Here is a 6,703-nt window from a genome sequence, read left to right as displayed (position 1 = left end):
ATTGGTTTCCAAAATTTTGAAGGAGATTTTGAAGATTTACAAAGATTATCAAGTCGTACTTTAGCGAGGTCAGATTTATATTTTCTACAACAAGTCTTATATGCATTCCTCTGTCTACAATAAATTGCGCGGTGATAATCAGTGTGCTTAGTTCTAAACTGCCTCAGGGCTCTGCGCGCTGCTCGTTTTGCATTTATGCATTGTGGATTTGTTGACTGACGTTTCCTGTTAGTTCTGTTTAAATAAAACCTTTTTTTCATACAATCCGCGGAGTTTATTATAATCTTTACAAAGTCATCAATAGCATGATTCACGTTCACTTCGATTGTCTCGCTTAAACTCTCACCATAGGCCAACAACCGTTCCTGTAAATTATGAACATATATTTCAGAAAGAGAATCATTCCAAATGATCTTTTCATCAAACAGATTACCTGTGTCACTCACTATCGAGTCCAAGAAAGCACATGGTTTGGAAAAGCATGCAAATCAGTCTGTATCTGACCACCATGCTGGAAAGTTGCTTCACCTCACTGTCTGCGAATCACTGCATGTCAAGGAACAAATGTAAGTTACTTTCAACTCATATCATTTCTAACTTTATTGCATTATTATCATTTGTATTAATGATGAATTATTGGTAAACAATTTGTTCAACGAAGTGTTGTTCAAATGTTCAGTCAGCCATATGTCCTTGTACAATTTCAATATGCATTGTAGAGTGTATTAATACCAAAAGTAAATAAGTTTAAAGTGCATTAATGAGCGAAAATTATGGAATTGTTTTTGCTTATATTGTAGTTTTTTTAACCTCATCAGTTTTCATCGATGCTGATCAGCTGTGAAACCGTTCTCAGCCTGATTCGTTGTACAACCGTTCACCAGTCTATGTCAACGTTTGAAGGATATCATGTTCATGTTTCAAGGATAAATTGTAACCAGACACAGTCATAATAAACTCTGATTCGAGTATCGGATCTTTTTGTTCTTGCATCTACACTCTGTTATAGATGTTGTATGTCCTATTGTGCATGATCTGTGTCGTGAATGTGCCGTGCATGATCTGTGTCGATTTTGGCAGTTACAATGCATGGATCGTTGTGAGACTTGTGCCAAATAACACAAAATTGTTGTGTTTCATCATTGCGTTTGTCACCACGGCAAGATCCCTGACCACCAATGTGGTTTAACAGCATTTTCATTATCTCTGAACTGAAACATGTAACAGTTTGAGCATATAACTCCCTGCATGGCGTTTTGTACAACTGTGTACCAGCCTGTAAGATGGGCTTTCAGAATGTAGTTAATGCCTACTTGATAGTGCACTAGACTTTATGAATGGTAGGTTAAATTGACATATATATGATTTTGCTTTGAAACATCTGCAGTCTGTCACATGATGTATGTTATTTGTCACCAGCTGCAGTGTTTGGGAGTTTACAGTTACATTGTAGTTTGCAATTCAACAAAAGCATGCATTAAAAACTACTGTTTCCGTGTCACTCATCATTTGAAATATACAAGTTAAAATACAAGTATACAATCACAAACGGTAGGTATGTGAATATTGCTGTCACATTAAATATGTTGAAACTAAAATCCGACAAACTCGAGCGATCCCAGTCAATCAATAAATGTACATTTTGACAAGGGACTACCTATTGTATACATGATTTTAACTGTTTTAGCTTCGCTAGATATTTCCTGAAATCGAAACGTCTGGATATTATTACTTAATGGATCCTTTCTTATAGCATAACCATTTACGTCATCAATGCACATTTTACTCCATTTCATTTTAAAATTACTTTGCTGAAAGTGATTAAGATGTGTGTGGTTTAGTTCATGGAACACGCCATGATATACTTTATAATGGAACTAAATCCCAGCCCTAAGCGATAAAAGGTACTGTCATAAATTAACTTTTTTTCTTTAAAAAATGCTTATCTTATGTCCGCAAGTTATGTTTGTTTTCAGGAATCGAGTCTGAAACCACAAATTACAGTTCTGATTTAAAAGGCCTTTACTATAGGACAGCTGCTTGTGCCAAATCTTTCCTAGCCCAATACATCTACTGAAATGCTCTACCAAATAATTTTGAAGATTCCTGTACACGCTCAGAATTTCAAATGTCGAAAACAAGATCTGACAATAATATACATTTTGATCTAAATTTCGGATTTCGTCTTTTTCAAATCATATACCGAGGCTTTGTTGTAGTGACCTTGATGCTGATAGATATCGGACTAGCCGGACTGCTCCTGCGGATATCACACTAAATACGCTTCACACTATTTTTTCACAAGTGTGAAATATATACACACAAGTAACTGGTATTTTGTATTGCCATGGCTAAAATCTGAAAACCATTATGAATGGAAGCGGATAGTTGAGTACATCTTTAAATATGAACATTCTGGAATCAAACCACAATTTTATTACAGTCATCCGAAACCCTCCAAACTTTAAGTAACGAAGTAACTTGAATTTCCACAAGACACAGTATCACCATTAATCTGCACATCTTCCTTTATTCCATCAACTCTTCAGACACACCCAGCTGCACCTGACAAATTACATTTACTTTTGTTTATATTTAATCGATTTAGACATAATACAAATACACAGCACATTTATTGGCTTCATCATACTTGTGTTTCTGTTAAGCATGCAGTTGTTAACATGAATAATACGTCCTGACCTCCCCATGTATAATATGTTGTGTGGTGTTAACATAACCCGTAACAACTTGTACACCAATCCCTAGTATTCATTTATAAAATAATAATATGTTTAAGTCACTTGGTTCTTGTTTGTTCGCAAAGGCATCATTTTTAATTTGTCCATGTCTAACCAAGCCGTGCGTACTCTGTATAAAACTTTGAGATAGTAAACCCTTAGGTGATAACTGATAATTGGTCCCATCGACGTCATTGTCAATGCATCTTGTCCACTGCGAGTAGCTTGACAGTGAGTAGTTGCAGTTATCTTTGGCAATAGCGGTTTCGCCGTCGCTGAACTAACCAGGTGGTATATTTGCTCTTGGTTTGAATGAAAGACCATGTGTCATCGTTAAATGTGTTCTTGACCCCTTGTCTTTAGTTACATATAGCTATCAAAACTGATCAATGAGCACGTTTTCTATACTGAAAGCCATTAAAAACGCAATTGGTATTTGTTGTCCTGAAACTTACAAAAGTTCTATTGAAGATTTTTTCCTGCGATAGAGGATGTAGGGATAAAAGGCTGTTATTCTGGCACATTTCGAGTTCGAGTCCCGGAGCATTCCTCTCACATGAACTTTGATACTTAAAACTGAACCTTTGACATTTCTCGTAAACACAACCACATTCATGAAACACGTTGTGCACATGCATTACCTGCACCCAGGCCCTGTAAAAGCACAAGGAATTGTGAAACTCAATCACTTTGAGAAAATGCCACACTTGACACAAGACGAAAGGAATCAGGTTTTCGGTATGGTCAGCCAAAGTGCTTCAGATGTGATGATTGCCAGGCACTTTAATGTGCATCCATCCACTGTAAGTCGACTCAGACAACGTTTTCGGGCTACCGGAAGTGTTGCTGATCGTCCGCGACCTGGTGCACCACCTGTGATAACAGCTCGACAAAACCGCAATATCCGAGTTCCACACTTGCGAAATCGGTTCCAAACAGCTGATGATTAGGCAAGGAGGACAGTTGGGACAAGTCAATGTCATTTCAGCGCCCAAAAGGTGCAAGGACGCCTTGCTGCCTTCAACATCCGGTGTCGTCACCCGTACCGTGGTCCAACCTTATTGCATCGCCACAGACTTGCCAGACAGCGATGGGCAGCAAATGGGGCCAATCTTGGCAACAGGACATGGCCAGGTGTCATTTTTGCAGATGAATCCAGGTTTAACTTATCCTTTGCAGATGGACGTCAACAGATTTATCGACGTAAAGGAGAAAGACCTAGCTAAACTGTGTCCTTGAACATGATCGTTTTGGAAGGGGTGGTGTCATGATCAGACCACAGACCATCAGAAGCTGCAGACCATCCAACAGCTGTTCCTGAGAAATGTGTGTCTTTCAATGCCCCAAAGACTGCGAGCATGTCTTGCAGCGCACGGTGGACACACACGATATTGACTGCAAGTGACCCCTCCTTTGTATGATGTCGTTGTTGCGTCACTGATGTTGTTGTTGACTGGACATTTTCAGATCAAATTATTCACAGATGTACACTTAAAACATATCTGCCAGTTAGGTTTATATATGTTGAAATTAGTGTGAGTAAAGAAAGTATGAATGTCAAATTGCATTTCTTAATGGCTTTCAGTATAGTATTACTTTGTTCTCATTTAATGACACCCACATGCCACATTGTGACATCCATACCTACATTGCATTCAAACCCTGCATTTAGGTGTGTATTCAGCCCTCTCCATCACCACCTCATTTTTAATGCAACATCCGAAGGGCTGTTCATTATCATGTTGTCTGCGTAATTTGCAGTCAACTGACTGTACGTACCAACATCAGCCAAAACTGCACGTGTCATTGTTGTACCCGGAACGCTTGCCGATTTCCCTATTTCCGAGAGTCGGGAGAGATTTGGTCTTCTGCAATCCACGCTCGCCGTTGAGGGAGGCTGAAGGAACGTGTATTTGTAACGTTTGTTACTTTAAGGGTAAGTGCTTTTCTTTTAATGTATAGTTTTACTGTGTATAGCATGCGGACATTTGCATGATGATTTGTGAAACATTTTTATGAAAATCTATCATTACGTCAAATTTCACATGTGATTAGATACAGCGTATTATACACTTTTCAGCAATTTGTGTAAATTGTCAATTCTTTTGTGTCTTTTGTGCCCTACGAACTGACGTTTGGCTGTTGCATCTGCTCCGTCATTTCCAACGATTATAGTTTGACCGGGTACACATAACATAGTTTGTTTAGCGGTTTCAACTGTTGGGCTTGATGGATAACGTTGATGATTAGGTCAAATATTCTTTGTTTTGAAAGGGTCTCTGGAGTATGGAGGGAGGTGTCAGTGTAAGTTGGGTGTGGGATTTCCAGGTCTGTTTTATATGGATTTGGTTTGTCATATATATTTGGTTATTGTTGGTGGGATGTATGATGGCGGACGACTGACGACTCCCTGATGAGGATGACGATTTCTAGATTTAACGTGTGCGTTCCGACATAATGCGTATTTCGCCAATGGGGACTTCCGATCCAAAGTAGGCTTGTAGCCGGCAGGCGGACGGACCAATAAATGAGGAAGCTGGACACAACCAATGATCACGCATAGAAACAGGGGGAAAAAAACCAAAAAAAACCCATACATTCTGATTAAACTTCAAAATAGAGAAAGGCACATATGGGTAATGATTAACATGTGTGTAACGTTTGGTGAACCTAGCATGTAAACTGTAAGAGACATGCTCCGGACAAATTTTCTGGACAGACGGACAGAGTGAACGCAATATACCCCAGTTACTTCGTATAATGATGGATGCAGTTCCATTCGTACTTGATCATATGTTCCCGTGTTGTTGATTTTCTAAGGCCCACCTTTTGCGAATACCCGGTATCATCACCACGGGTTCATAATGGAGACGGAATCGTACAGTAGACTCTGCTTCTACTGGTAGTGATTTCGTATGGAAGGTCTTTGTCGCTTCTGAAACATGAATATAGAAGTGTAAGAAGATACTAGCTATTTTTCAGAAATACAGCATTTCTCAACTCATTGTTCCATATGAATAGTAATGGACTTGTTGAATGAATAAATTTCGTAATCGGCTGAAATGCATTAATACTGCGCAACATGCATGCACTACAGGTAATTTCCTAAACATCTGGTGTTGACACTGTTTGTCCGCGATCATTAGTGACACATGGTTTCATGTAAATGACTTGCACTCGTGATAGAAATGCTATGGCATGCTGTGTTCTAGGTAAAACGTGTCGCAGTGGTTAGCATTCTTCACTAAATTATTTTTCTCACGAGGAAGTGCAGCACAGACCCAGTTTGGCAAGCTAGCTATTCGATAGTAGAATATTACAAAATAAACAACTGTTAGTGTATGAAAAGATAAATCTAAATAAGGTTACAGCAACTGACTAAAGAAGATAAAACTGACGAGTACAACCAAGAACATTCCAAACAAATGTCATCAGGTGACAAATCCCCACACACACACACACGCACCACTCCCACCCTTCCCCGCCCCCACTAAAGTAAAGGAACAAATTATCTGACAGTTTCTCAAAGTCTTATTTAAATGAGAATAATTGGTGGGGTGGGGTTTACAAATGAATTATGAATTAGTATTTAGTATTGCTTGTATTTTAGTCGAGTGTGTAATATGGAACAATGACAGTTGAAACTTATTATTATGGTCGTATAACACTGCGATACAAGCATTATTTTCTTTGTTATTCTCTTACTATTTGGAAATAGTTTTTAATATATATTATTACATGTCACGGAATAGCCATAGAGCGTCATCATCATCACAACAAAACGCAGTATGAATATTAACAACATTAGTTTATTCAAAAGTTATTACAACACACACACATTTTCACACATGAAACATCCATCTTCACACTCACCGTACACACCTTGTATGCCCCTACAAGTAAACCCTATTCACTCACACACAGTACATTCTAAGTTTCACCCGACTCTCAATAACACCTTCCCA

Source organism: Haliotis rubra, unplaced genomic scaffold (genome assembly GCF_003918875.1).
Source record: "Haliotis rubra isolate DU_JTF1 unplaced genomic scaffold, ASM391887v1 Scf452, whole genome shotgun sequence".
In the NCBI taxonomy this organism is placed as follows: domain Eukaryota; kingdom Metazoa; phylum Mollusca; class Gastropoda; order Lepetellida; family Haliotidae; genus Haliotis; species Haliotis rubra.
The sequence above is the reverse complement of the archived record's forward strand: the minus strand, read 5'-3'. Positions refer to the sequence as shown.